The following is a 21593-nucleotide window of genomic DNA, read 5'->3' as shown; positions in this document are numbered from 1 at the left end:
GTTATCCTAGTGGGGTAGGTGGGCCCTGGGGGTGCAGAGGAAGAGGCTCAGGAGTTAGACCTGGGGGCAAACCCAAGTCAGGAGGAGGATTCTTTTCAGAGGACTTTCTCCGTTTCTGGTGTGTTGTCGGGCAGGGGCTCCCCACACCCCTGCTCTGGTTCCCTTAGAGAAGCAGTGCAGGAAAAAGTGCAGTAGCTTCCGGCCAGACCGGGGCCCTCCCCTGTCTCTGGAGGTGGCCTGGCCGGGTCTAGGCCCTACTGGGCGATTTGCCAGCCAGGGCGAGTCAAGGTTCTTGTGGCCCCTGTGTCCTCTCATGTGTAGTCGGAGTAGTAACCTGCTGACTTAGCTGGCACCCTCCTGTTACCGGAAAGGGGTCCCAATCCAGACCCCAACAGAAGGTTCTTGACTCTTGCCCAAGAAGGAATTTGGGGTGAAGTGAAAGCGAGTTTATTAAGTAAGCAAAGGAATAAAGAACGGCTACTTCATAGGCAGGGCAGCCCTGAGGGCTGCTGCTTGTCCATTTTTATAGTTATTTCTTGATGATAGGCTAAACAAGGGGTGGATTATTCATGCCTCACCTTTTTAAACCGTACAGGGTAACCTCCTGGCAGTGCCATGGCATCGGTAGACTGTCATGGCGCTGGTGGGAGTGCAGCAGTGAGGATGACCAGAGTCGCTCTCGCCACCATCTTGATTTTGGTGGCTTTTGGCCGGCTTCTTTACTGCCAGCTGTTTTATCAGCAAGGTCTTTACGACCTGGATTTTGTGCTGACCTCCTATCTCATCCTGTGACTTAGAACGCCTGAGAATGACTTGAAATGCAGCCCAGTAGATCTCGACCTCATTTTACCCAGCCCTCCGGTTCACACGCCTCTGACACTCCTGCCGAGGGCGCGACGTCTTGCCTGCCTGGCGTGCGGCAGCTCCACGTGGGGCTTCATCCCAGGTCTGGTGCTGGAGAGTTCAAGGAAATACAGGACGGCAGAGGGGGCGTGGGTGCAGGGTGGGCTCCCAATGCCTCATCCAGTGGCCATCTGGGGACAGGGTTGGATGCCGCTGGTGCCTGACTCTGATTCATGAGATGAGCGAGGAATGACTGAACACTCTCTGGGAGCCTTGGGCAGACATTTGCTTTTGGCTGAGGCTGGCACCCCAGGGTGGCCACCCTAACTCCCCAGCGTCTACCCTCCTGTGCCTGTGCGGCCCCCGTGCTTCTGCAGTTAGGACCTCTCTAGGCTGTTCCTGGGGCGCTGCGGGGTTCTCCTCCTGGCAGGCCCTGGTGTGAGCATGAAGCTGCACGACCATCAGTGACTCGCCAGTTCTCTTCCTTGCCTCCCCTCCTCTGACCCTTCCCTCACCACACGACTGCGTTTTTGGGATGCCCAAAGCTCCCTAGGACAGACCGTTTCCTGCTCTGTCTTCCCACGAAGCTGCCCCGTGCACGGTGCTCGCGTGAGGACACTCGGATGCGGGGATCACTCTGTGTCCTCAGATGAGCGCTGGATTTGTGCAGCGGAGACCGGCCCCTCTGCCTGGCAGTGGCACCATCTGCTGCCAGTCCCTCAGGCCTGCAGAGCTCCCGCAGAGAGCCCGTCTGGCTTGGGCCTCCTCCTCTTCTCTGCCAGCGCTCAGAGGGAGGTGGCGCAAGGGCCAGGTGGCACCCACCTGCTCCCCTCCTCTCTCACCACCAGGCAGCCCCCCACCAAGCCCCCGCTGTGGGAAGCTTGAGGGTGGCTGATTTGGCCGGGGACGGGTGGTGGTCACCGGGCTGTTTGCTGCTGATATTCCCAGGTCTCCGCTTTTGGGGATGTGGAAGGAGACCCATCCTGGTTTCCCAGTGGTTGGATGGAGCAAAGTAAATGGTTCTGGCTTCGATGGTAGCAGAAGTGATGAGTTGAGAGTGGCCTCTAGGCTGGGCACTTAATTTCTAATGTGAGTCTTCTCAAAATTCTTTCTGCCTCTTCTACTAAGCAACCAAATTCCAGAGGAAAGACCCCGAACTCTAGCCTTGGCGTGAGGGAACATGTAGGGGAGCCCTGCCCTTCCCGTGGGATTCAGTGTGAGTAATACTGCATCTCTGATTGCTTTTCTACTTTTATTTTTTACAAAAGCCTACAGCACCCTGTATGCCCGGGTGGTCTCCCATCCAAGTGCTAATTAGGCATGACCCTGTTTAGCTTCCGAGATCACACGAGATCGGGCATGTTCAGGATGGTATGGCGTAGACTGTATCTCTGATTGAGTCACTGCAATGAGGTTGCTGACTGTTTCAGGGCAGGAAAGCTGATCCCGACTGACACAGGCCCTGTGGAAACTGCCTCTTGTTCAGAAAGAAGGAGCTGCTCCTGGCTAGAGGAGCCCTGGTGATTCATGTGGTGCAACCCTTTACAGAAGGGGAAACTGAGGCCCAGAGCGGGAAGGATGGAGTCTCAGGTCACAGAGCCAGTTGGCTGGTGCCACAGCTGGGAGGCAGATTGCTTGCCTTGCTGGTATCTTCCTTGTTGAGTCACAATTGCTTCCAGAGACTGGATTTGTGGAAATGCTTCTAAAGCAGAACAGAAAAACAAATGGTCCGACTTTGGGGTGAGGGAGAGTTAATAAAGAGAATTTTTATTGAACACTCATTTTTCAATCTTAGCCTGAGGCCAAGAAGACCATCCTGCTGCTATCATTGAGGCTGCAGGCTTCCCGGCAGGGGCATAGCTGGGTTGCCCCCGGACGCCTTTGAACAAAGTTTGCAGCCTTCTCTGAAGAGCACACTGAGGTCCCTGGGAGACCAGCCAGGGGAAGAAACGGGCTGGTGCTGGCTAGGCCCTTTCTGGACGGGCTCACATTGCCGCGTGTAGGTTGTATTACCCTTGTCTTGTTCTTTTTTCTTTTCTTTTCTTTTTTTTTTTTGAGACAGAGTCTCATTCTGAGCCCAGGCTGGAGTGCAGTGGTGTGATCTCGGCTCACTGCAACCTCCACCTCCTGGGTTCAAGCAATTCTCCTGCCTCAGTCTCCCAAGTAGCTGGGATTACAGGCATGTGCCACCACACCCGGCTAATTTTTGTGTTTGTAGTAGAGATGAGGTTTCACCATGTTGGCCAGGCTGGTCTCGAACTCCTGACCTCAAGTGATCCACCCTCCTCGGCCTCCCAAAGTGCTCAGGGATTACCGTCGTGAGCTACCGCGCGTGGCCAGCCTTGTCTTGTTCTAAAGGCGAGTGCGTGGAGGTTTGCAAACATTGACCTGTCCAGGATCACACAGCTGGTAGGTGATAGAGCTGAGTTTGAACGTGGGTGGTGTGGCCCTAGGACTGGTTCCTGGAGCAGTCAGCTGCAGCCCGGCTCAGCATCCAGATTTTGCCACCTTTGAGCTGTGTGTCCGTGGGTATTGCTTCGCCTCTGAGGTTGTTTCCTTGCCCCTCAGGTGGATTCTAGGGCAGATCCTAAGCCTGCCATCTTGGTGTTCCCATGAGTTTTGCAGACAACGTGTGTGAATGCTGGTTGGGGTCAATGCAAGGCAGGCAAGGCTCATGCACGTAGAGTCCTGGGAGTTCCTGCAGCACAGACCCTCCTGGGAGATCCGCTTCTTCCACCCTCGGACCTGCACCCAGCAGCTTCCCTGGAAGAGAAGCCCAATTTCCCTGAGGCTTTGGCGGCCGTTCCCAGAAAGGGCTGGCCCCTTCTGGGAAGGAAGGAGGAGAGAGGGTGGCGGCAGGGAGCAGCTGGTGGCTGAGCAGAGAGGTCAAGGGAGGGAAGCGGACGCTGCCGGGAAGCGCATATTGATTTCCTCCTTTTAAAAATGGACTCAAGTGGAATCATTCATAATGTGCCCTCCCGCCGCTGACAATACCCATTCCCATCACTGTCAGGGAAATGGATTTGCAGCACTCTCGGAAAAAGCCAACACGTTGCCGGAGACGAGCAGAGGCGGCTTGGTTCCATCCCCAGACGCTTTCTGGTGGCTTTCTGGAGACAGAGGGCGGCAGGATGAGCTGTCTGCGGCCGTTCCCCGGACAACATCTGCAGTGAGCCTTGCAGCCTTGACAAGCAGCCACCCCATCGTGGGCCGGGTGATGAGAGGGGAAGCCCAGAGGGACCTGACAGAGCCCTTGGGTCAGGGAGGCCGCCTGGGGAAGCCAGTGCCTGAGATGAGTCTCAGGAGTGGCCATGTAGAACCTTCTAGGTGGAGGGACACCCTGCCCGGCCCCTGGCCAAGAGGCTCCCTGCAGGAAACCAGTGGGAGCCCAGTGTGGCTGGGACTCTCAGGGTGAAGGCAGGAGATGGGGAGGCTGGAGAGAGGGATAGGAGCACTCGGGGTCCCGGCGTCTTTCCCTGCTACCACCCTTCAGGGGCCGTCAGTCCAGGTGTGGGGAGGCACCTTTGGGTGGGGTATGGCCCGTGCTGCTCACCCACAGTGCCCACCCTAGGCCTGGAGCTGGCAAAGGGACACTGACCAGAGGCCACTGTTCTGCTTCCCTTGGGCTTGGCTGAGGCTGCCTGGCAGCAGTGGACACATTCCGAGCCATGGCCCCTGTGAGTGGTGCTGCCTGCTCTGAAGAGAGCCTGGGCCAGTCCCCTGCCCAGGCAGACCATCTCCCCTGTCAGCAGGGCTCAGGAGGCCACCGCACCCAGGTGCATCTCAGTGTTCATTCATCCACTCATTCATTCCTCGGGAGGATCATCAACACCTGGGCCTGGGCAAGGCAATGGGGAGCGAGCCCCACAGCGTTACCGTGGGGGCAGGTGGGGGGCAGGACTCACAGCATTATGGTGGGGGAAGGAAGGGAGGGGGACTCACAGCATTATGGCGGGGGCAGGTGGGGGGTGGAACCTACTGCGTTTTGGTGGGGGCAGGTCAGGGGGCGGGACCCACAGCATTATGGTGGGGGCAGGTGGGGCGCGGGACCTACAGCATTATGGTGGGGGCAGGTGGGGGGCAGGACCCACAGCGTTATGGTAGGGGCAGGTGGGGGGCGGGACCCACAGCGTTATGGTGGGGGCAGGTGAGGGGCGGGACCCACAGCGTTATGATGGGGGCAGGTGGGGTGCGGGACCCACAGCGTTATGGTGGGGGCAGGTGGGGGGCGGGACCCACAACGTTATGGTGGGGGCAGGTGGGGGACGGGACCCACAGCGTTATGGTGGGGGCAGGTGCGGGGGAGGGACCCACAGCGTTATGGTGGGGGCAGGTGGGGGTGTGGGACCCACAGCGTTATGGTGGGGGCAGGTGGGGGGCGGGACCCACAGCGTTATGGTGGGGGCAGGTGGGGGGCGGGACCCACAGGTTATGGTGGGGGCAGGTGGGGGGCGGGACCCACAGCGTTATGGTGGGGGCAGGTGAGGGGCGGGACCCACAGCGTTATGATGGGGGCAGGTGGGGTGCGGGACCCACAGCGTTATGGTGGGGGCGGGTGGGGGGCGGGACCCACAGCGTTATGGTGGGGCGGGTGGGGGGCGGGACCCATAGCGTTATGGTGGGGGCAGGTGCGGGGGAGGGACCCACAGCGTTATGGTGGGGGCAGGTGCGGGGGAGGGACCCACAGCGTTATGGTGGGGGCAGGTGGGAGGCGGGACCCACAGCGTTATGGTGGGGGCAGGTTGGGGGCGGGACTCACAGCGTTATGGTGGGGGCAGGTGGGGGGCGGGACCCACAGCATTATGGTGGGGGCAGGTGGGGGGCGGGACCTACTCCGTTTTGGTGGGGGCAGGTGGATACACACAGGCTTTGAAGCCAGGTGGACTGGGATCAAATCACACACTGTAGGTGACCTTTAGAAAGCCACTGAAGATCTCTGGGCCTCAGATTCCTCAACAGCAAAACAGGGCTAACCCTCGTCGGATGACTGTGGGGCTCCAGGGACATGGTGGCTATGAAGGACCTGGCAGGTACTAGGCCCCCACCAGGGCCCCAGGAGCTCAGCCCGGGTGCTCTTCGTTTACCTGGACACTTCAGGCAGGCTGTGCCACAGGGCCTTGGCACACACTACCGCCTCCCTGTCATTCCAGCACTGCCCCCTGCCCTGCCGCATCCTCTTGCCACGGTGCTCAGTGATGTCCCATGGAGATGGCTGTCTTTTCTTTCCCTCGCTAGAATGTGAACCTCTCTAGGGCTGGGGTTTTGATTTGTTTTGTTCTCCCAGTCTCCTCCATGCCCAGAACAGTGCCTAGTCCTTGGCAAGGGTGAGGGGTGCTGCTGAGTGGCTAGAGTGCCTGAGAGCAAGGCCTTGGCCATTTCTGCTCACTAACCCTGAGCCATGGGAGACGGGTCTGGGCTGGGGGCCTTAGTGGAAGGGGGCTGTCAGTCCTTCTGAACCTCTCCAAGGCGGGAAGAGAGAGAGCTGGTTCGACCCCTGCAGGGAGTTCGGGTGGCAGGGTCAGGCCCCGGGTGAATGAGGCTCCATCCCTGCCTATGAGAAGCTCCTGGTCTGGAGGGGCCCAGCCATGAGAAGAGTTGGCAGCCGCCCAGGATGATGTCAGAACCAGACCCAGGCAGCGACTTCTCGGGTCAGGGTGCCCCTTGTCAACCTCAGAGCTTGGCGGTAGCCCAGGGGCCCGATGGGGAGGCACCCCCAACCTTCCCTGGCCACATGGGTGAGTATTCATGGGCCTGGCTGTGTAGGTCAGTGAGACCCAGGCTCCTTAGGAGCTGTGTGCTGGCATGCTGTCTTGGTCCTCAAGAGCTGCTCCCGCCTGGTCATCACAGGCACACGCAGATGGCAGAGGACGTGTAAAACCCCGAGGGGCTGGGGATGTTGCCTGGGCTGAGCAGCTGAGGGATGCAGCAAGCGACTGAGTCAGGGTGTCCACGCCAGCACACACAAGCACGGGCCTGGGGTTTGCTGAAGGACGGAGTCCTCTGTCAGCGATGGACACGAATCTTCCTGGGATAGGGGCCCGAGCTGGATCTGAGTCCTGTCCGGCTGGTGCCCTCTGACTGTGCGTGGTGACTGGCTCACTGAGCCTCAGTTTCTTCACCTGTAAAGCAGGCGTGGTAACAGCACCGCCTCGGGGGCTGTCTTGGGGTAGAGTGCACACTGAGCACTGCTTGTTCTCGCAGTTACCATGGGGATTCGAATTCCCTCCATGGCATGAACCTCAGGTGCTGGAGGGGCCTTTCCCGAGATCTTTTTGGACGGTGGAGCCTCTGCCAGGAGACTGTAACCAAGAAAGGAGGGCGGCGGGCCCAAGGCACAGTCAGCCCTTTCCAGTTGCATGTGTGGAGGTGCAGTGGATGGTGGCCTTGCTGGGGAGAGAAGCCTCTGGGAGTGGGCCTGGGCCCCCGTGCTCCTAGCCTGACCCTCCTGGTCTGAACTGAGCCATCCCAGGGAAGGCTGTCTATAGAGGGCAGACTTAGTGGGACTGTGGCACCGTCTTCCCAGAGCTGGTGGGGAAGTACTGCACCTCCGAAGACGCGCGTGTGTCTGACTCCCAGCCCTGCCCTTCAGGGGCCCAGGCCTCTGGCGTCAGGCTTACTTCAGGCTCCTGGCCGAGGCTGTAGCGGCTCCCAACAGGACAGCGACATCTGTCTCTGGGATCAGAAAGTCGTGGCTGAGGCTCACTCCATCCTGGACAGGAAGGGAGCAGGTAGACGAGGCTTGGTCTCTGTCCCTAAGGCCTCTGCAGAGGCAGGGCTACTCAGGGTGGACATGGCTGCCCAGAAGGGTGGCCTGGGCTGGGCTAGCCTGGGAGGGTGAGGGCAAGGAACGGGTGAAGAAGACTGGGAGAGGCACCTAGCTTTGATGCCTCTGCGTCACGGGCCTCTTTGATGCCTCTGTGCCAAGAGGCTGCTGTATGCTGTCACTGGATGGTGTGTTGGACGGCCAATGGCAGGCAGACAACTTTCCTGCCTCGGCTCTGAGACTGGACATCTCCTCAGCACAGACAGCCCCACTCCTTCAGGGGTCACCATTGGAGGAGTGGCTGCCTCTTGAGTTATCACAACAATCCCAGGTCACCCCCAGTGTCACCCCGTTTTACAGAAGAGCCAGCTAGGGAGCTGTGGAAGCTGCTCATGAGTGCTGGGTGAGGGCCAGACCCCGGGTCTTTCTGCAGTAAGAGCCCCACCTCCCCGGGCCTGGGGCAGCGGCTGTGTTTTCAGGAAGGTTGCACAGAATTTGGATCTCTGCCCTACTTCTGCCCCTGACTGAGGCATCTTCCAGAACCCCCAATCCCTGCTTTATCTAAAGACATGAGTGCTGCAGAGAGCCAGCCACAGGCTCCAGGGAGCCATTTCTAATGGGAAAACATGCCCATTTGCCTAAATGAATCAAATCCATTTCTCTCCCATACATATTTCATGGGCTTCCTCTCTGTGTAATTTAATTATCACTGTTGTTAGTGTTAATGCCCTGGTTGGTGCAGCTCTGCTCCCCAGACCCTCTGAGCCTGATGCTGCAGCAGGGCTCAAGGAGGAGCCGGAAGAATTGAACCATCGCTATGGCAACAGGATGCCATAATATTTCCTGATGATCTATTGCTTTAATCTTGAGGGCTCTGAGTATATTGCCAGCATTAATAAATAAATCTAAATAACACCCTGGTGAGATTGATATTATTCTATCCATTTTACTGATGGATAAACAGCAGCTCACGGGGGTTAAGTGCCTCGCCTGGGGGATGGGTAAGAAGGACAGTGCTGGAGACTTGTGCGAGGGCCACGCCGGTTTCTGGGGGACCCAGCGTCCCCGCTGGAGGGGCTGGGTCAGGTGGCCCAGAAGCCTTCTGTGAGCCAGTGGCACCATGATGTTGGAAAGTGCTGTGGACATATTTACTATTTGTGACCCTGTGACTGGGTTGGGACCAGCCCAGCTTCTGGTAGTGGCAGCAGGAAGGGCCCTCTGGCCTTAACAGGGCTCCCATTTCCTAAGGCCAGAATGTCACCCTGAGATGTTCTGTGTTTTGGTTTTTGTGTGTTCAGCAATACATTTTCTTGGAAGAAATAGCCTTTGATCCAGTCCCAGCCTCACCTGTTGTGAGAGTAACGAGGATGAGTCTCGAGGCTGGGTTTCAGAAGTGGAGGGCAGGAGGGGCAAGGAGGCAGGTGCCTTCTGTGCCCGGCATTTAGGTGGGTGAGCTCCTGCCCGCTTCCCCACTGCATGCAGATACGTGTTCTCATTTTTATTTTTCCAGCTAAGGGCTTGAACCTCCCCAACCTTATTTGGGAGGATTTCCAGCCCCTCGCCCTCCAGGTGAGGCCTCCCCGCCCTCTGGCTGTCCTGGTCTTACTCCACTTAAGAACTTAGTCCCCTTTCTTCTGTGGCTGTCTGGCCCCACCACATAGTGTCACCGCTGAGCACGGGTCCTGTGTAGCCTGTTGGTGGCTTGTCCAGCCTGTTCCCCTCACTTCCTGCACACTTTCTCTCACCTGCCCAGTGGCCAGTCCTAGCACAGTCACTTGTGCACTGCTGCTGCGTTTTCTCTTTTCTCCCTACAGGACAGCTCCCCCACTCCATCTGCACTCAGGCCAAAGCAGCTGCCCGGTGGCTTCAGCCTCACCCCACTCAGCCTCCCACAGATCCTCAGTCCGTCAGCCTCCATTACATACCAGCCTTCATTACCCACCAGGCTCCATTACCCACCAGCCTCCATTACCTACCAGCCTCCATGACCTACCAGCCTCCATTACTCTTAGCCTCCATTATTAACCAGTCTCCATTACTCACACACCTCTATTAACCACCAGCCTCCATTACATACGAGCCTCCATTACCCACCAGCCTCCATGACCTACCAGCCTCCATGACCTACCAGCCTCCATTACTCACCAGCCTCCATTACTCACAAACCTCTATGACCCACCAGCCTCCATTACCCATCAGCCTCCATGACCCACCAGCTTCCATTACCCATCAGCCTCAATTACCTACCAGCCTCCATGACCTACCAGCCTCCATTACCCACCAGCCTCCATTACCTACCAGCCTCCATGACTTACCAGCCTCCATTACCCTCAGCCTCCATTACTCGCCAGCGTCCATTACTCACAAACCTCTATGACCCACCAGCCTCCATTACATACCAGCCTCCATTACCCATCAGCCTCCATGACCTACCAGCTTCCATTACCCATCAGCCTCTATTATCCAGCAGCCTCCATGACCTACCAGCCTCCATTACCAATCAGCCTCAATTACCTACCAGCCTCCATGACCTACCAGCCTCCATTACCCACCAGTCTCCATTACCCTCCAGCTTCTATTATCCACCAGCCTCTATTACATATGAGCCTTTATTACCCACCAGCCTCCATTACCCACCAGTCTCTTTCTTCCTTAAAGCTGATGGCTCTTGTGGGGGGTCCTTGGTGTCCTTTTCATCCTGTGATCCTTACTTTTCTGTCCAAAGGGTCCTAATAATGTGGGATAAAAAGCCCGCAGCTTGGCCTCTGGGTCCCTTTCTTTATGGCATCGCCTGTGCTCCTGCTTAAGTTTACCTGCCCCTTACCCCGGGGCCAGTTATGTCCACCAAGGAGCCTTGGTAACAGCATCAGACCAAAGTGCCCCTCAGGGCAGTGAGGCCATATAATTTTTGCCTGAGCTCGCCTTAGCTGGTTTCCAGTCTCCTGCACTGCCAGGGTGCTAGCTGATGACTTCTCTAGCTGGCATGGGTAGCTCGGCCTCTCCATTCCTCCCCCACAGTTCTGTGAGCTCCTGGATCTCTCTGGCCATGGCTGGTGCCAAGCACTGTGCCTGTTGAGCAGACATGCTTTGGGGAGTGTCCCCATTCCACACGACCTTTCTGTACACTCCCTTCTCTGACGTGGCTGGCTGGACCAGGTGTGGGCATCTGACCCCAGTGGTCCCCTCAGGTTCTCTCTCCCAGCCATTTGGAATTGGGCATCTGCGGTGTTGTGGCATCGTAAGAAATACATATGTGGTCTTAGTCCCTGGTTCCTGACACAGAGCTCCTAATACCGTTGGCGTTCTCTGAGTGATGGGGGTGAGAGGAGCACCTTCTGTTATCACAGGAAGACCCTTTCAATCCCACCTGAATTTATGCCAGTGAGGTGACTCTTGGAGGACGGGGCTGGACCAGCTGTGTGATTGGAGGGTTGGAACTTTCAGCCTATCCCCTACCTGCTGGCAGGGAAGAGGGGCCGGGGATCAAGTTCAGTCTCGTGGCCAGTGATTTAATCAATCGCAACTATGTAATGGAGCCTCTGTGAAACCCCAACGTGACGGGATTTGGAGAGCTTCTGGGTTCATGAAAGGCCCCCCGTAGCTCCTACTGGCTGTTCCTGAGTTCTATCCTTTGTAATAAATTGGTAGGTAAACCGTATAATAAACAGTAAACCATTTTTTCCTGAGTTCTGTGAGCTGTTCCAGTAAATTATTGAACATGAGGAGGGGGTTGAAGAAACCTTTGATTTATTTCTGGTTGGTCAGAAGCACAGGTGACAACCTGGGGTTTGCAACTGTCCTCTGAAGTCTGGGGAAGTCGTATGGCCCTGCGCCTGTGGGGTCTGTGCTAACGCTGGGCAATTAGTGCCAGAATTGAGTTAAATGATAGGACACCAGTTGGTGTCCACAGAGAATTGGAAAATTGGTTGATGTGGAAAAAACCTCCACACACTTGCTATCAGCATTGTTGTGTGTATAGAGAAAACCTGTTTGTTTTTCTTTTAGCCTCAGACAACCGCAGTCGTACCTGAACCAAGAGAATATGTAGGGCAGGTGGGCTGGAGCAGCCCCCTTTGGCTCCTATGCCTGTAAGAAGAGGAGGATGACGGTATTTAGCAGGAGGAAGGGAAGGAAAGAGAGAGGAAGAGGGAGAGAGATAGAGAGAGAAGGAAAGGGTAGGGTGTGGAGGAGAGAAGAGGGAAGGAGAAGAGGAGGGAAGACAAGAAAGTGGAGGGCAGGAAGAAGTAGGACAGACTAGGTGGCCCCTGCAAGAGAGAGGAAGGAACCCTGGTGGTTGATGCCTTCTCCCCTCTGTTCTGCTTCCCCAGTCATTAGCTCTGCCTAGTCTCTGGGTAGTCCTTATAATAGTCTGCTTTGATACTGGGCAGGAAAGAGGTAACTCAGGAGGCTTGAGTTGCTCAAATCCTGCACTTTCCAAATAAAGTTCTGTCTTCAGTACTGGCCCTTGCCTTCTCCTGGAAGATTACCTGCAACATCTTAGAATATTCTGCTTCTAAGTGTTTTTGCATGCCTGAAGCTTTGAGTTTTTGCATGCCAGTTTGACCAGGTAAGTTTATCCTGACAATGTGCTGTGTGGTGAACCCCTGCTTTTGCTTGGAGGCAGGCTGGAGTCTGAGTAGTTGAGGTCGGTCATGCAGAAGCTGCATGCTGATGTGACTGTCCTCCAATAAAACCTCTGGACACAAAGGCTTGGATGAGCTTCCCTGTGAGAACACTTCACATCAGTTGTCACACATCGTTGCTGGGAGTATAACAGTATACCCCTGAACCAAGAAAACATGTCACACTCCACTGAGAGGAGACCCCTGGAAGCTCACACCTGGTGTCTCTTGGATGTCATTCATGTGCCTTTTCCTTCTGTTGTTTGAGTCCATATCCTTTCACTGAGATAAACCATAAAGGTGATTATGACACCTTTTCCTGAGTCCTGTGAGCCCTTCGTGATAGAGAATCGTCAAGCCTGAGAGTAATCTTAGAGCCCCTGATACAGTGGCTTAGGCATACTTTTCTCCCTTGCAAATAAAAGAGCCTTGTCTGAGATAGCTTGGCATGAAAGTGATGTACTGGAAGGAGTTCCAGCAGGAAACAGAGGACACACTCAACCTGGGTGCTGGAGCAGGGGTTGATGAGGGGACTGTTGAGGACAGCAGGGTGGGGTGGAGGGACCTGTGGGCATGCTGTGGAACCAGGCAGGGGCTGAACCAGAATCCAGGGGAAGCTCTGGTTGTAGGAACAGCTGCTCACAGAAGCCAGAGCTTCAGTTGTAAGGGAAATGGGTGCACTTCAGTCAGGAGTAGGCCAAGGTGGCCCTCTGGCACAGCATGACTCAGCAGGTTTGGAGTGAAGGTGCACAACTCCACACATTGTGTAACCACGCCATGTGAGATGCATTAAGTGACCACTTACGTGAGCCCATGGTTGACCCGGAGCCGCTATTGTCTGTAAAAGGTACTGCTGGTGCTGTACATATATGGCTCACGCCCGGAGAGAGAATAAAGCCACGTCGAAATTGCCTATGATTCCTTGAGTATGTTTTCCAGCTACCCGCCACCCACCCACCAACTCCCCTCGGACCTCAGTTTGGGATTAGAACCTGACAGCCCTGACCTCTGTGGCCTGGCAGGGTGAGAGCTGGAGGCCTGGGTCTCAGCATCCACTCTCCTCCAGCCTCCAGGATCCCACAAGGGCATCTGGTCAGCCAGATCCAGAGGAAATCCCAGGGCAGGTGGGTCTTCAGGGTAGATGGAGGCAGTCAGGAAATGCTGTGGAGCAGTGGACAGATCCGATGTCATCCTGCGGGGCCCCATGCATGCCCTGCATCAGAGTCCCCACATGTAGCTTCTCCATCTCATGTCTTCTGGCTGGCCACTTCCTGACCTCCACACTCCTTCCCACCGGACCTTAACTCCCTGCCCCCCTCGACCTGCTGGTGGCCTGTGTCCTCCCCTGCTACTCTTCTCAGGCACACCCCCACAGCAATAGCAGCCCTCCCCCAGGACAGCCGCTTCAGCTCTGGCCACATTCCTGTTTCCAGACCCACTGCTCCCGTTGGGTGTTTCTGCTGGAATTCTGTATGGCAGATGCACCTGAGAGCAATAACTTAAGCATACCCTGAGAATGACCCTGTATGGCAGACACACCTGAATGTGTGTTGGGAGTTCGGAGCTAAGGAGCTCGGGATTGGCCAACCCAGAGATTCATTCCTTATCTATGAGAAACATCTAAGACCCTGTCCCGTCCTGTGGAACACAGACCATACAGGGGATCCAGACCCTTTGCTTTGGGTTAAATGAAGGTTACCAGGCAGGAGTTGTTGGGGAAGGGTGCTCAGTGAAAATGCTATATAAACTGCATGCGCTTTACAAACAGTGGCAGTTCTCCTGTCCAGCCCGCCACCACTGGACTGCCCGGTATGGAAGTTCCCCTCAAAAAACCCCATGTCTCCTTTGCTGGCTCTGGGTCTCTTCTTTGGCCTCTTGACCCTGGTGCCATCTGTGCTGAGGTTAATAGGGGTCTGGCATGACAAATTCCCATAGGCTCATCAAACTCAGCAAGTCTCAGGACACACTGACCCTCATCCTCCTGGCTCCCCTTTTCCGGTGTTCTGTCCCTCCCAACTGACATCCCATTTCTTGCTCAATAGCTTGATGCCTGGCTCCCTACCAGTTTCTTCTCGCTCCTTCCCACTCTGCCCAACCAACAATAAAGCTCTCCGTCCTGGCCGGGGGCAGTGGCTCATACCTATAATCCCAGCACTTTGGGAGGCTGAGGTGGGTGGATCACGAGGTCAGGAGATCCAGACCATCCTGGCCAGCATGATGAAACCCCATCGCTACTAAAAATACAAAAAATTAGCCGGGCGTGGTGGCACATGCCTGTAGTCCCAGTTACTCGGGAGGCTGAGGCAGGGGAATCCTTTGAACCTGGGAGGCGGAGCTTGCAGTGAGATGAGATCACGCCACAGCACCCCAACCTGGCGACAGAGCAAGACTCCATCTAAAAAAAAAAGCTCTCAGTCCTTCTCAAATCCATTCTTCCTCTTTGCTTCCACCATGAACTCCAACTGCTGCTGTCCCGTACTCCAGCCTGAGCCCTGTGGGCCCAAGGGGTCCCGTTGTTGCAGCTCAGAACCTGTGAGCCCCATCTTAGGGCTGGGGACACTGCCCACACAGGCCCCACCAGGCCACCCCGCAAAAACCCTCCAGGGTGCCTGCCTCCCTCTTGCTAAGCATGGATGGAGATGGAGGCTGCCAGTTGGTGCTCACAGCCTCCAGGTCTCAGACTACAGTTCTAATCCCATCTCCTGCCCCTCCTGACCTGTGCTTCACGCTGTGGCCCTGCCCAATCCCCCCATCATGCACACCCCTGGCTTGCTTGTGCTGTCCCTTCTTCTGCCTCCTGCCTGCTACTGTCTGCTCCTGCTCTCAGGAACTGCCCACCATAAACCTTTCCCGCATGCTGACCGGGCTGGGTGAGTGTGCAGAGATCTCATCACCACGCGCAGACCAACCCAAGTGACGACTGAGCCTGTGCTGACCAGGACCTAGGGGGCAGCAGGTCCTTAGCCGAAGGTCTGGACTCAATGGGTGCTTGTCCAGGCCCAGTGCAGGGGATGTCCTGGAGTTCCTGCTAGGGGCTGAACTGTGTCCTCCCAAATTCACGAGTTGAAACCCTAACTCCCAATGTGATGCTATTTGGCAGTGAGTCCTTTGGTGGGTAATTACGGTTAAATGAAATCACGAGGGTGAGGCCTTCATGGTGGGATTAGTGCCCTTCTAAGAAGAGACTCCAGAGAGTTTTCTTTCTGTCTCTTTCTCTCTCTGCCATGTGAGGATTCGATGAGAAGGCGGCCATCTGCAAGCCAGGAAAAGGGCCCTCATCACCAGAGCCCAGTCAAGCCGGCAGCCTGATCTTGGACTTCCAGCCCACAGTAATGTGAGCAATGTGTCTGTCGTTAAAGCCACCTGGTCTGTGGAATTTTGTTATGGCATTGTAGCCCACTAAGACAGTCCCAATGGAGGCCGAGGTTCAGGGTGTGTGGGTCTGCCACATGCCTGCCTATTTGTGTTGTAGGTGCTGCCGCTTCTGTATTTTGCTCTATGGCACTCCAATGTGTGAATGTACTCTATCCACTCTACTTTCGATGGCCATATACCTTGTGTCCAATATTTGGCTAATATGGGCATTTCCACTATACGTTCTTGTATGTATATCCTGGGATTAGCATCCTTCTAAGAAGGAGACAGAGGAGCTAAAGCTATAAAGGGGTAGACTTGGGGGAAGGTTTTCAGTAGGGGCTGTGTATAATTTCAGATTCCTTAACTTGGTGTCATATTTCTGTACAACTCCCCAGGTAGTTTCTATAGGTGCTTGTCCAAAGCCCTGGAATCTGGGAAATCCCCTAACATGCTGGCCATGCCCCAGAGCAGAACACAGGCAGCCTGAGAATGTCCTGTGAGTGGCGGGTCCCAGGCAAGAGTGTCACCTCCCTTGGGTGGGTGGGTGGGGTGGGCAGTGTCTGGCTCTAGGGCACAGAGGGGCTCCTGCCACTATCCCTGGATGTGCTGCTTCTCCTTTGCTCAGGGACGTTTGGCAATTGTACTTATCTGCCCTAAACAACAGGATTCCAGAGCAATGTTGGGCCCTAGGTTGATATCGGCTCCCTCCAACTGCACCCATGAACATAAGGAAAACCTGAAAGATACACAGTAAGAGTGGAAAACCATAACATAGTTCCCTAAGGGCCTGAGAAGTCAGTAAGAATGTGGGGACAATAAGAATGTGGGGATTCTGATTAATGTAATCAGTAAGATGACTTAATAGTTTACATATTGAACTCCATGCCCTTCAGGCTGAGAAGCCCAGTTCTTCTCTGGTGCCCATGGGACACTTACAAAAATATTGCATTCATTAGGCAACAAAGTAAGAAAAAAAAATTATAGTAGATTTCCCCTAATAGAAATTGTACAGGTCAGTGCTTTGACCCAGTACAGCAAAAATGGAGATTAACAACAAAAGAGAAACCAAAAACCTCCATCCGTGTGAAAATTAAACATAAACATGAAAACACTGCAACTGTTTTCTAAGTAGCTTTTGAATCAAAGAGGAATTTAAAACTGTAATTGCAAAATACTAAGAAAACAGCAATGTGAAAACCCTATATATCAAGAGCTAGGAGAGCTGTCAAAGTTATAATGAAGCAAATTCATGACCTTAAATGCTTTTCAATGTTATGAAGAACAGAAGAAAATTAGATAAGGTAAGTTTTCAATTCAAATTAATAAGAGAAGAATAAAGTAAATATAAAGAAAACAAGACAAAGGAATTGATAGATAGGAATTAATGAATTAAAAACCCCAAATCATAAATAAATACCACAACTGGTTCTTTGGAAACCCTCAACAAAAGAAATAAATCACTAGCTGGTGCTGCTGGCCCCAGTGTGTTTGCCCAGTATACATATGATGGATGGCACTGCAGGAAGAACAGTTCTCTATGGGAGGACCCAGGGTTAATGTGTAAGCCCACACTCCCTCCAGGGAGCTCAATTCCTCAAACACTCAGGAAACTCTCCCAGAATGCAAGTGAGTGGAGCATGATTGATTCAGAGCTAAACTTGGATTCACTCTAATTAATAAAAAGGAGGCTGCAAAAACTTTGGAAATATAACTATAATTAGAAACAGGCTGGTCATGGTGGCTCACGCCTGTAATCCCAGCACTTCAGGAGGCTGAGGCGGGTGGATCACCTGAGGTCAGGAGTTCAAGACCAGCCTGACCAACATGGTAAAACCCCATTTCTACTAAAATTACAAAAATTAGCTGGGTGTGGTGGCTTGTGCCTGTAATCCCAGCTACTCGGGAGGCTGAGAAGGAGAATCACTTGAACCTGAGAGGCAGAGGTTGCAGTGAGCCAAGATTGTGCCATAGCACTCCAGCCTGGGCAACAAGAGTGAAACTCCGTCTCCAAAAAAAAAAAAAAAAAACAACAAAAAAAAACAACTTTCATTGTATGTCAAACCTTATGACCCAAAGCATTGCATCCTCATGGTGGAGAGCAAGAAGCCTAAAGCATAGGGATTTGGAAGGGTGGGGGGAAGTATCTCAGATGTGGAGGAGACTAAAAAAGGGTTAGGAAATTGCCAAATACAATTCAATAGGTGATCTTCCAGATGAATATAAATGACCAAAGCGTATTCCCAAAGACATAGAAAACCTGGATACAATAATAACTGTGGGAAAAATGACCAATGATCCACAAAATGGTAGAATAACAACCAGTTATATGTCATGGAAAATGGCACAAGGTAGGAAGCTCCAGGAATTCATCCTTCCACCAAACAACTGGTGAGCTGGCAAGAACTGTCAGAATTAGTGATTTTGGAGCTCTGGGATTTAGTCAAATACTTGCAGCATCCAGGGGAGTACTTGATGAAGAAAAGGGCTGGTAAAATTTGGTATTTCATGTAGCAGCTACCATCCTCCATCCCCGGCCTATAGGCAGGTAGCTGGAGGAAAGATAGCTGGCATTCCTTGTGTGGCCTGCTGATGCCAGGGTGAGCAATAAACTTTGTCCTCCAAAATGGGGTAGTGTATTTTGTTCTGCTGATGGTTCACTGAGGGACCAACATAGAGGCTGGCCATTGTTTCAACCCACTCTGGCTGAAGTAGCACCTCTCCAAAGAATTAAAAGAGAGAAAACATACTTTTCCCCGTTTTTGTATTGTATCCAGGAATTCAAATAATTCCCTATCAGGTCACTGTTTGACCAAACAGATAATGGAACAGGAACTTCAGTGACCACACACAACTAGGCATATAGATTTTGCAAAAATAGTAAAGAAACGTTAGTAAACAGGGTGACTGCAGCCTTCAACAAATAAAATAGCAATCTATGGGAAGAGGGGAGAATCTGATTTCTAAAATTACTGTATTATAATATTCAAAATGTCCCAGTTCTCACCAGGAAAACAAGAAGTGAACAAAAACATTTTCCAGAAAGTCCAGACATTGAACTTATCAGACAAAGACTTTAAATTAACTCTTATATATACCCAATGAGTTGAAGGAAACCATGGACAAAGAAGTGAAGGAAATCAGAAAAAATGATGTCTGAAAAAGTAGGAAATATCAATAAAGAGATAGTAATTATAAAAAAGATCCAAATAGAAATTCTAGAGCTGAAAAGTATTATACCATAGCTAAAATAAAAAAAAAATCACTAGAGAGCTTCCACAGAAGATTTGAGTAGGCAGATGACTTGAAGATAAGTAATTGAAATTACCCAGTCCCAGCAGCAGAAAGAAAAAAGAATGAAGAAAACTGAATAGAGCTAAGTAGTCTATGGGACAGCATCAAGTGGACAAATATTAATATACACATTATGGGAGTTCTAGAAGGAGAAGCTAGAGAAAAAGGAGAAAAGATATTTGGGGAAACAATGGCTGAAAACTCCTCAAATTTGATGAAGGGCACACTTACACATCCAAGAAGCTTAAAGAAATCCCAGCAGGAGAAACTCAAAGAGAACAATGCTGAGGCACATTATAATCAAACTGTAAAAAGCTAAAGCCAAAGAGAAAAATCTTGAAAACAGTAAGAGAGAAATAATTTGTCATGTATGCTACTCAATAAGATGAACAGCCAATTTCTTATCAGAAACTATGGTGATCAGAAGGCTGTGAGATAATATATTTAAGTTGCTGAGGAAAAAACCCCTGTCATCTAAGAATTCTATATCTGGCAAAATTGTTCTTCAGAAATGGATAAATTAAGAGATTCCTAGACAAACAAAAGGTAAGTGAGTTTGTCAGTAATAGACCTGCCCTACAATAAATGCTAAAGTGAGTACTTCAGATTGAAGTGAAAGGGCACTAGAAGGTGACTCAAAGCTGTAGGAAGAAATAAGTCTCTCCAGCTGGGCACATTGGCTGATGCCTGTAATCCCAGCACTTTGGGAGGCCAAGGCAGGTGGATCACCTAAGGTCAGGAGTTTGAGACCAGACTGACCAACAGGGAGAAACCCCATCTCTACTAAAAATACAAAATTAGCTGGGCATTGTGGCACATGCTTGTAATCCCAGCTACTCGGGAGACTGAGGCAGGAGAATCACTTGAACCTGGGAGGTGGAGGTTGTGGTGAGCTGAGATCGCACCATGGCACTCCAGTCTGGGCAACAAGAGTGAAACTCTGTCTCAAAAAGAAAAAGAAAAAGAAAAAATAATAAAAACGGAAAAAAGAAATAAGGCTCTTCAGCAAAAGTAACTGCATAGGTAAATGTAGAAACTAGTATTATTGTATTTTTTGGTTTGTAAAACCCCTTTTTGTTCCCTATATGATGTAAAAGAAAAACAAATAAAACAATAATTATGAATCTATGTTAATGAACACACAAGTATATATTTTATAAAGATATGACTTATGACAACACAATACAAAGATGGATCAGTGTAGGAATAAAGTTAAGGAATGCTATTGAAGCTATTATAAGTTGGCAGCAATTTAAACTGCATTTTTATGAATGTAGAATGTTAACTGCAACTCCTAGCAACCACTAAGATAATATATTTAAAAAAATACAGAGGGAGCTGTGGTGGCTCAGGTCTGTTGTCCCGGTGCATAAGGAGGCGAGACTAGGCATTCAAGGCCAGAGTGGGAAACACAGAAACCTATCATCTATATAACTAAAAAAATACAGAAAAGGAATAAAGAGAAAAACAAGGTTGCAAACTAGAAAAGAAATCAATTGAATACAAAATGAGTCAGTATTGGAAGAATTGAGAAAAAAAATGACAGAGGTAATTCCTTCATTATCAGTAATCACTTTAAATGTAAATGGATTAAACTTATCAATTAAAAGACAGTGATTTGCAAAATAAAATTTAAAAGTAAACACGATCCAACTATATGCTACTTATAATAGATGCACTTTAGACCCCAAGATGCAAATAGGTTGAAAGTTAAAAGGAAGATGGCTCACACCTGTAATCCCAGAACTTTGGGAGGCTGAGGTGGGCAGATCATGAGGTCAGGAGTTTGAGACTAACCTGACCAACATAGTGAAACCCCATGTTTACTAAAAATACAAAAAAATTAACTCTGTGTGGTGGTGGGCACCTGTAATCCCAGCTACTCAGGAGGCTGAGGCAGGAGAATCACTTGTTGAACCCAGGAGGCAGAGGTTGCAGTGAGCCAAGATTGTACCACTGCACTCCAGCTCTGGTGACAGAGCAACAGAGCAAGACTCCATCTCAAAAAAAAAAAAAAAAAAAAAAAAGAGTACTGTACCAACAGCAGCAGAATACATATTCTTCTCAAGTGCATTTGAAATTTTCTCTAGGAGGGACGATATTTAGGCCATAAAACAATTCCCAATAAATTAAAAAAGACTGAGATCATACGAAGTATTTTCTCCAACCCCAGAGAAATGAAGCTAGAAGTTAACAGAAAAACTTGAAAATACATAAATAGGTGGAAATTAAACAACACATTCTTACACAACCAAATGGTGTCAAAAAAGAAATCACTAAGAAAAAAATACTTTGAGATGAATGAAAACTAAAACACAACACACCAAAACTTATAGGATGCAGTGAAAGCAGTGCTCTGAGGGAATTTTATAGCCATAAATGCATAGATTAAAAAAGAAGAAAAACTTAACTCATTAACCTAACTTTACATCTTAAGGAACTACAAAAATAAAAGAACCAGATCCAAATCCAGCAGAAGGAAGGAAATAATAAAACTTAGAGCAGAGAGAGATAAAATAGACCAGAAGAACAATAGAGAAATCAACAAACCCAAAAACGAATTCTTTGAAATGACCAACAAAATTGACGAATCTTTATCTAGTCTAAGAAATAGAGAGAAGACATAAATAATTAAAATCAGAAATTAAAGTAGAAAAATTTCTACCAACCTTATCAAAATTAAATGGATTATAAGATAATATCATGAAAATTTTACA

At 51.3% G+C, this 21593-nt stretch overlaps 2 long non-coding RNA genes across 2 annotated transcripts in view; both read left to right on the top strand.

Annotated features, from left to right (window-relative positions):
- The first annotated feature begins 797 nt into the window (after positions 1–797).
- Positions 798–2615, top strand: LOC114671495 (uncharacterized). The gene is made up of 3 exons (XR_013401931.1): positions 798–946; positions 1972–2059; positions 2274–2615. It is a non-coding gene; the product is annotated as an uncharacterized LOC114671495 (long non-coding RNA).
- A 10990-nt stretch (positions 2616–13605) lies between these two features.
- The window catches only part of LOC144333349 (uncharacterized), a 35989-nt gene continuing 28001 nt past the window's right edge, over positions 13606–21593 (top strand). The window contains exon 1 of the long non-coding RNA XR_013401930.1: positions 13606–15562. This is a non-coding gene — a long non-coding RNA (uncharacterized LOC144333349). The remainder of the gene's footprint in view (positions 15563–21593) is intronic.

Source organism: Macaca mulatta, chromosome 12 (genome assembly GCF_049350105.2).
Source record: "Macaca mulatta isolate MMU2019108-1 chromosome 12, T2T-MMU8v2.0, whole genome shotgun sequence".
NCBI lineage: Eukaryota > Metazoa > Chordata > Mammalia > Primates > Cercopithecidae > Macaca > Macaca mulatta.
Note: the sequence above shows the minus strand (reverse complement) of the source record. Positions and strands in the feature narration are given on the sequence as shown.